This window comes from Gymnogyps californianus, chromosome Z, assembly GCF_018139145.2.
Source record: "Gymnogyps californianus isolate 813 chromosome Z, ASM1813914v2, whole genome shotgun sequence".
Taxonomy (NCBI): Eukaryota; Metazoa; Chordata; class Aves; order Accipitriformes; family Cathartidae; genus Gymnogyps; species Gymnogyps californianus.
The window spans coordinates 24,149,068-24,157,822 of record NC_059500.1 but is presented as its reverse complement, the minus strand read 5'-3'; positions in this window follow the sequence as shown (position 1 = coordinate 24,157,822).

Below are 8,755 nucleotides of genomic sequence, written 5' to 3'. Positions count from 1 at the left end.
ATCAGCTCTTCATCAGTTTGAAAGGAGCCTCTATAGGTACAGCTCTTTGGGTACCTGCTCTAACTTTTCTTTAATGTGTTGGAGTGAATGCCTTTGCTTAGAATAGGCAATTAAAGACTCTCCTGATAGATTGGCGTGTATGTCAAAAACTACAAACCTGATATTTTTCCGATAAGCGTATTTTCCTAGAAAAAAAATTATTGAAAAGTAATTCTTTGTGTTATGTCTAAACAAGTAATTAGTCAGGCCAGCTCTATTTCATCTCTATTTTAGATAAAAGAGCAACTCAGTCACTAAACTTATTCATCCCTGAGTTGAAATGGTCAACCAGTGATCAGTTCTGTTTAATTTCACCATTGAAGAGTTTTGTTGTTTGTGGGAAATGCACTATAAAGACGTTTATTTCACATATGATAAACGAAGCATCCCTCAGATAGAAAACAGATTAAGAACTCTGAAACACATGATCAAACAGCTGTGGCTATCTATGATTTGCAGTTGCTTGTCACCAAATCTCTGGTAGAAGTCACTTATATGTGGCAAAGTCAACATACTTCACAGTCAGCCATTCACAGGTTAGGATCATAATACAGCCCACCTTTGTCAGCCAAACTTTCCATTAAAGGTTTGGCTTATAGAGCAACTGAAGCTCAAAAACTTACTTCTGTTTTCTGACTCTGCCACTAGACATAATCTTCAGCACAAGATCAGTTAGACAGCTGGGGAAATAACATCTTAAAGCACTGCAGTAAGGTTTGCCAGAGCTCATCTGTCAAAGATCTTTGCAGAAAGTAAAACATCTATGCATGAAGATCTTTAACAGTTAATAACTTCGCATTTCTGGGAGAATGTTTTCCTCTCCTTAGGCCTATGCTGAAGTGATCCTTGAAGAAGCTGGAGACTTCAAGTTTCCTAGGCCACTGGCAATTTGCTTTTAGATCTCTTCATGGAAACTTTCATAAAATTAGAAAGAACATTTCTCAGTTATGACCAGCTTGATCATCTCAGCAGTTATTGATACCACTGACCAAAAAGTGATACTGAGATCTTGCCTGTTCTTAAATTTAAACTGGTCCTGTCTTTTGTTGCTGTTCATAACTAGAAATACAGCTACACCTGGATTCAAATGCTTTTAGAAAGAGAGGGAACATGCATCTGCTTGCAAACACTTTTGCAAAGATGTGAGATTCTGGACAGACTTGCTGGCTGTTCTGTCCTTAAACTTGTGGATAGCTTCCCTGTTCCTTCATTTGAATACGGTATGTTAATTGTCCTAAATTTAAGCCATTCCGGTTTTCAGTAACTGACATGGTAAGGGTAGGTGATGACATAGCCTTCCAAGCAGGTACAAAGGACACAGCAATCCTTTTGTAGCTTGCTCCTCTCACTAAGCAAATCTTGGCAAAGGAGGAATCCAAGTAATTTAACAGATGTGAAAAAACATGTATGTTTGCAAAGGATACCTATTTTAAATGGCTTTTTTAAAATCCAACCATTTTCTTTTGCAATTGTTACATGTTGATGACAGACCTATGTAGCTAACAAGAGAAGCATTTAGTAGAAGCTAATACTGGACTGTAGGTCTAAGACAAACTTAACAATTTCAGCTGGTTAATGATGGCCAAGACTTGACCTAGAGGTTACAATTGCTTAAATTGAATAATTATTTTAAAAATTACATTCACCATTTCTTTTCCTAATTCTGTCAGGTAGCTGTTTGACAGTAAGGTAAAATTTTTGACAGAACCAGAGTGAAATCCCAGTGTCTCCAGCCTGCTTTTGTACTGCTTCAATAATTAATAAGAAAGGCTTTTGTCCTTGGAATTTAATTGAATAAAAAGATGTTTTAAATTTTCAAGTATCATAGCTCTTATTAATTGTTAAACAGTATAAATGCAGCCTGGAGTCTAATTTACAGGCTCTGGGTGAGCAAGATGCCTGTGTTGGTAACTTTTTAGAAAGATGGACAGCATAAACTATGGACTCCAAATGCCATTTATGTTTAAGATCCTTAATTTTAAATACATACAATAGCCAGTTCCCACTGGACAGTGCTTCTTAGTTTTACTAACTTTCAGGTTAGCATGCCATATAAGAAAGACTAATTCAAGTTACTCCTAAAGTTGACTTGCAAAGCAATTAATATAATTGCAATTCAATAATACACTTTTAATTAATTATTTTGATAAACTTATTATCATGGATCTAAGTGTATTAGAGGTGGACGTAAAACCTGGAGATATATCCTACTCTTCCCTCATTAGGCGTGTTCTCTCTGAAAGCCTGCTGGAAACTCCCTGGTCTTTGAGAGCACTGGGTGTCTCTTCTGCCTGAGGAAGATCCAGACACACATCTCCCTCATAAAGCACATATATCTTCACCAGCAAACTATACCACAAACTCAAGGCAATTTTAGCTGCTTTTGCTGCCCGTTTTTACTGTGCTCAAAGCTTACATCTCTTTAGGCTGTGAGTCTGTTTGGTGTATAAATAACTGGATCAAGCACCACCCCTGCAAGGTTTGGGTCATGGATCCAGAGAGAGCTCTGGCAGTTGGTAGGCAGTGAGCTGGTCAGCACTGAAAAAGCTGAGCTGTATCAGGAGAATACCCAGAAGTCAACGTTAGGTACCCAGCGCGTGCTGGTGTCAGCAACTGAGACTTTCATTGACCTTGTTTCCATTGCGCTAGACTGCAGCTTACCTGGAATTTGGAAGGCTACAGTTTTGGGCTTAAGTGCCTTAGCATGGCAGCCACTAAGACTTACAAATCCATTTGTGAAGTCTCAAGTATATGTTGTGGGACTGAGTTCTGTTTTCATGCAAGGGTAATCAGTTACAATAAGCAATCATTCAGTTCCAAACTCATTTTTCATCACAAAGAAACGTATCACATTACAAAATAATGTCTGATATAGAACACTCTCCCCTCATCTTGGATTAAGTTCAAGACTTTATTCTTTAGGATTTTTAAAATTTTCAAACATATTATAGTACTGGTAGGAAAGTCCCATGGCATATGTCATTCAGCCTGGTAACTCAGGGTTTTTTTTTCACCCTACACATGATATATTATTGTGCAATGAGCTGCTCACCCAGCACTTCAGTGACGTTTAGTAATGTATGGCATTTACATGATGTATAAAAGACACTGGTATGTGCTTTACCTATTAGAAAATATTTCATATTCATTCAAGATAACTTGCTTCCAGGTTGTAAATTACTTGAAGCAGGTGATGTCAATTTTGGCATATAGTACCACATCCTATTTCTTTCTGAACAATCAACGTTTTCCAAATAGATTATGACAACTGGTTTTCGTCTCTTATATGAATCATTCTGACATGTTTCATTGATAGATGGGCAATTACAGATTTAGGTACGTACTCTACATAGATTCTACTCAAAGTAGGAGTTAGTGCCTATTTCTATGATGTTGTGGTTTAACCCCAGCCAGCAACTATGCACCACGCAGCTGCTTTTCCCTCCCAGTGGGGTGGGGAAGAGGAGGAAAAAAAAAGTAAAACTCGTGGGTTGAGATAAGAACAGTTTAATAACTAAAGTAAAATAAAATACACTACTAACTACTACTACTAATAATAATAATAAATGTAATGAAAAGGAATATAACACACACAAAAAAAATAACACCCAAGAAAAGACAAGTGATGCACAATGCAATTGCTCACCACTCGCTGACCAATGCCCAAGCAGCAATACGCTGCTCCTGGCCAACTCTCCCCCGTTTATATACTGGGCATGACGTTCCATGGTATGGAATACCCCTTTGGCTAGTTCGGGTCAGCTGCCCCGGCTCTGCTCCCTCCCAGCTTCTTGCACACCTGCTTGCTGGCAGAGCATGGGAAACCGAGAAATCCTTGGCTTAAGATAAGCGCTACTTAGCAACAGCTAAAACATCAGCGTGTTATCAACATTAGTCTTACACTAAATCCAAAACACAGCACTGTACCAGCTACTAAGAAGAAAATTAACTCTATCCCAGCTGAAACCAGGACATATCATTAGGTAACTAGTCACAGAATGAACAGAATATTTAGGATCCTACTACCCAGTTAAGGAAATTGATAGAAAGTTGAGGTCTTAAACAGGCATTAGGAGCTTAAATATTCTTTTGGATCTGGGATATGCATAGCTTTGGCAATCTGGTTTTAGTGTGAGATCATTTTTTGAAAAGAGACTCAGGCTGTCACACTGTGAAATTTTGAAAATTCCACTCACAGTAAATAAACACTGATAAATTCACATGCAATAACTTCCAGCCTCTTTTCTTTCCAATAAAGCTTATCAGAAGACTGAGAAACTTGAGTATGAATGTCTTTGAGATTCAGTAATGTACTAAATAATATTGGTCTTTTCAACAGTCTATCTTGTTTGATTCAATAACAGAGCCAAAGGAAGTGAGAGGCAGCCAGATGGCCAGAACACAGCATCTTAAAGGGAAAAAAAAAAAAAAAAAATCAATGTGAGAAGATTATACAATAGAACAAAGTATTCCTTCTTCATTGAGAAGATCTTTTTTTTCCAAAGGATGGAAAACTGCCAGACTGACCATCTTGCATTAGAAATGTCACCATTTGCAGTAAATGTGAAATGTAGCCAGTTTCAACCAGTCAATATTAACCCATCAGTCACTCCAGAATCATCCTCTGTGAACTTAAAGAGGAATACATTGATCTGTAACCCTTTTTTTCCTGTGCTGAACTGTCCTATCATTCCCCCTCTCACTTCCTACAGGAGTGCTCCTTTCTTGAGCTTTAATAACCATACCACAGCAATCTCCCCTCACATTTAGCTGAACACTTTCATATTATCTAATTTAACCAGTCCCATCCACGTAGCATAAGCCCAGTTACCAGTCACAGGAAAATGTTCAAGAACTGAAAGATGGGGCTACGGAATTACCTTTTTCTAAATTGCCTGCCTGTTATGTTCATTTTTAAAACTGCAAAGTACTTTAAAACATCCAGTACCATGCATTAGTCTCTGCTCCAAGAAATAGACAAGAAAAATGTGTCCTGTCAGCTTAAGGAAAGACTATAGCAGTACTACATGTACATGATATACTATAATGGATTATAAAATAAATATAAGCTACAAAAAATAATCAGAAAATACAATGTAATTTATTCCTTATCATACCACAGCATGGCTAAGGTTGGCAGGGACGTCTGGAGGTCACCTGATCCAACCCCCCCTGCTCAAGCAGGGCCACCGGGAGCCAGCTGCCCAGGACCATGTCCAGATGGCTTGTGACTGTCTCCAAGGAGGGAGACTCCACAACCTCTCTGGACAACCTATGCCAGTGCTCGGTCACCCTCACAGTTTGTGCCTGTTGCCTCTTGTCGTGTCACTGCGCACCACTGAAAAGAGCCTGGCTCCATCCTTTTTGTATCCTCCCTTCAGGTATTTATATACATTGGTAAGATACCCCTGAGCCTTCTCTTCTCCAGGCTGAACAGTCCCAGCTCTCTCAGCCTTTCCTCTTAGGAGAGATGCTCCAGTCCATCATCTTCATGACCCTTTGCAGGACTCTCTCCAGTGTGTCCATGTCTCTCTTGTACTGGGGAGCCCAGCACTGGACACAGTACTCCAGATGTGGCCTCACCACTGCTGAGCAGAGTGGAAGGATCGTCTCCCTCGACCTGCTGGCAACACTCCTCCTAACGCAGCCCATAATGCAGGATACCATTGGCCTTCTTTACTGCAAGGGCACATTGCTGGCTCATGTTCAACACTTGGTGTCCACCAGGATACCCAGGCCCTTTTCTGAAAAGTTGCTTTCCAGTTGGGCAGCCCCCAGCATGTACTGGTGCCTGGGGTTCTTCCCCAGGTGCAGGACTTTGCACTTCTCCTTGTTGAACTGCATGAGGTTCCTTTTCTCCAGCCTGTCCAGGTCTCTCTGGATGACAGCACAACCCTCTGGTGTACCAGCCACTCCATCCAGTTTGGTGTCATCAGCAAACTTGGCTGAGGGTGCACTCTGCCCTATCATCCAGCTCATTAATGAAGATGTTCAACAGGACTGGACCCAGTATTGACCCCTGGGGTACATTGCTAGTCAGGCCTCCAACTAGACTTTGTGCCGCTTACCACTACCCTCTGGGCCTGGCCATTCAGCCAGTTTTCAATCCTTACTGCCTGCTCATCCAGCCTGTACTTCAACAGCTTCTTTGTGAGTATCTTACAGGAGGCAGTGTCAAAAGCCTTACTGAAGACAAGGTAGACAATGCCCACTGCTCTCCAATCATCCACCAAGCCAGTCATTTCATTATAGAAGGTGATCAGGTTGGTCAAGCATGACTTGCCCTTAGTGAATCCATGCTGATGACTCCTGATGACTTTCTTGTCCATCATGTGCCTGGAAATGGTTTCCAGGACTAGCTGCTCCATTGCCTTTCCAGGGATCGAGGTGAAGCTGACCAGCCTGCAGTTCCATGGGTCATCCTTCTTGTCCTTCTTGAAGATGAGTGACGTTTTGTGCTGGGTTTGTGTAGTGAGGGAGGGGCTACAGGGGTGGCTCCTGTGAGAAGCTGCTAGAAGCTTCCCTGGCTCCAACCCGGACCCGCCTCTGGCCAAGGCCGAGCCCATCAGCAATGGTGGTTGTGCCTCTGTGATAGCATATTTAAGAAGGGGAAAAAAATCCTGAGGTGGTGTGAGAGTAAGATGGAGGAAGAGGAAGAAGAAGAGGAGGAGAAGGAGGAGCAGGAGCAGCAGCAGCAGCAGTAGCTACAGTAAACAGAGCAGGAGAGGAAGAAGAAGAAGATGGCAGAAGAAGAGGAGCTCCAGTGAGGAGAGGAGTGGGATGTGAGAGAAACAGCCATACAGACACTGAGGTCAGTGAAGAAGGAGAGGGAGGAGGTGCGCCGGAGCAGAGATTCCCCTGCAGCCCATGGTGAGACGGCAGGCTGTCCCCCTGCAGCCCATGAAGGGTTAACAGCAGAGCAGAGATTCCCCTGCAGCCCATGGAGGACCCCATGCTGCAGCAGATGGCTGGGCCCAGAAAAGGCCTCGACTCTGTGGTGGAGCCCACGCTGGAGCAGTTTGTGGAGGACTGCAGCGCCTGGAAAGGACTTGAGTTGGAGAAAATCGTGGGGGGCTGACCCCCGTGGAAGGGACCCCACACTGGAGCAGGGGAAGAGTGTGAGGAGTCCTCTCCCTGAGGAGGAAGGAGCAGCAGAAACAACATGTGATGAACTGACCACAGCCCCCATTCCCGTCCCCCTGCGCCGCTGGCAGGGGAGGAGGTAGAGGAATCGTGAGCAAAGCTGAGCCCAGGAAGAAAAGGAGGGGTGGGGGGAAGGTGTGTTTTTAAGATATGGTTCTGTTTCTTATTATCCTACTCTGGTTTGGTTGTTAACAAATTAAATTGGTTTATTTTCCCCCCAAATCGAGTCTGTTTTGCCTGTGACCATAAGTGGTGAGTGATCCCTCCCTGTCCTTGTCTCGACCCATGATGGGTTTTTTGCCATATTTTCCCCTCCCCATCCTGCTGGCGGAGAGGAGTGAGCGAGCGGCTGCGTGGTGCTTTGTTGCCAGCTGGGCCTAAACCACGACACCACATGTTTGCTTTCCTTGAGTCCTCAGTCACTTCTCCCAGTCACCACAATTGATCAAAGATCATTGAGAGTGGCCTTGCAGTGACATCAGCCAACTCCCTCAGCACTCATGGGTACATCCCATCAGGGGTCACGGACTTATGTAAGTCCAGTTTGCTTAAGTATTCCCTGACCTGGAATTCCTTGGTGGAAGAGGATCTTCCACATCTTCCTTGCTCCAGACTTTCTTCCTGGTCTCTGGGACCTGGGATTCATGAAGGCCCATCTTGCTGGTAAAGACTAAGGCAAAGAAGGCATTCAGTACCTCAGTCTTTTCCATGTCCTATGTCACCAGGTCCCCCATCTCCTTCAGCAGTGTGCCCTAGCCTTGCTTTTGTCACCTGTATACTTACAGAAGCCCTTTCTGTTGCCTTTGACATCCCTTGCCAGATTCAATTCCATTTGGACTTTGGCTTTCCTAACCTCATCCCTGGATAAGCAGACAATGTTTCTGTCTTCCTCCCACATTACCTGTCTCTGCTTCTACCCGCTGTATGCTTCCTTTCTGTGTATGAGTTTTGCCAGGAGTTCCTTGTTCATCCATGCAGGCCTCCTGGCATTTTTGGCTGATTTCCTACTTGTTGGAATGGACTGCTCTTGAGCTTGGATGAGGTGATCTTTGAATATTAACCAGCTTTCTTGAGCCCCTTTTCCCTCCAGGATCTTATCCTGTGGGACTCTACCGAGCAAAGTGGCCAAAGTCTGCTCTCCTGAAGTCCAGTGAGGTGATCTTGTTCTTTGCCCTCGTCCATCCTCTCAGGATTCTGAACTCTGCTATTTCATGGTCACTGCAGCCGGTGCTGCCTTTGGCCTTCACAGCCCCAATGAGCCTCTTGTCACTGGCAAGTATGAGCTCCAGCAGAGCATCTCTCCTCACTGGCTCCTCTGTCACTTGGGTCAGGATGTTGTCATCAATGCACTCCAGGAACCTCCTGGATCGTTTATGCCCTGCTGTGTTGTTCGTCCAGCAGATATCAGCGTGGCTGAAGTTCCCCATGAGGACAAAGTACTGCCAATGTGAGGCTGCTTCTGTCTGTAGAGGGCCTCATCCACTTGTTGGTTGCCCTGGCAGTATCACTGGTGTCCATATGGAAGAACAAGACGGGGTAGCAGAGGGTTGGACAAGCTTTGACAGTTCCTCCA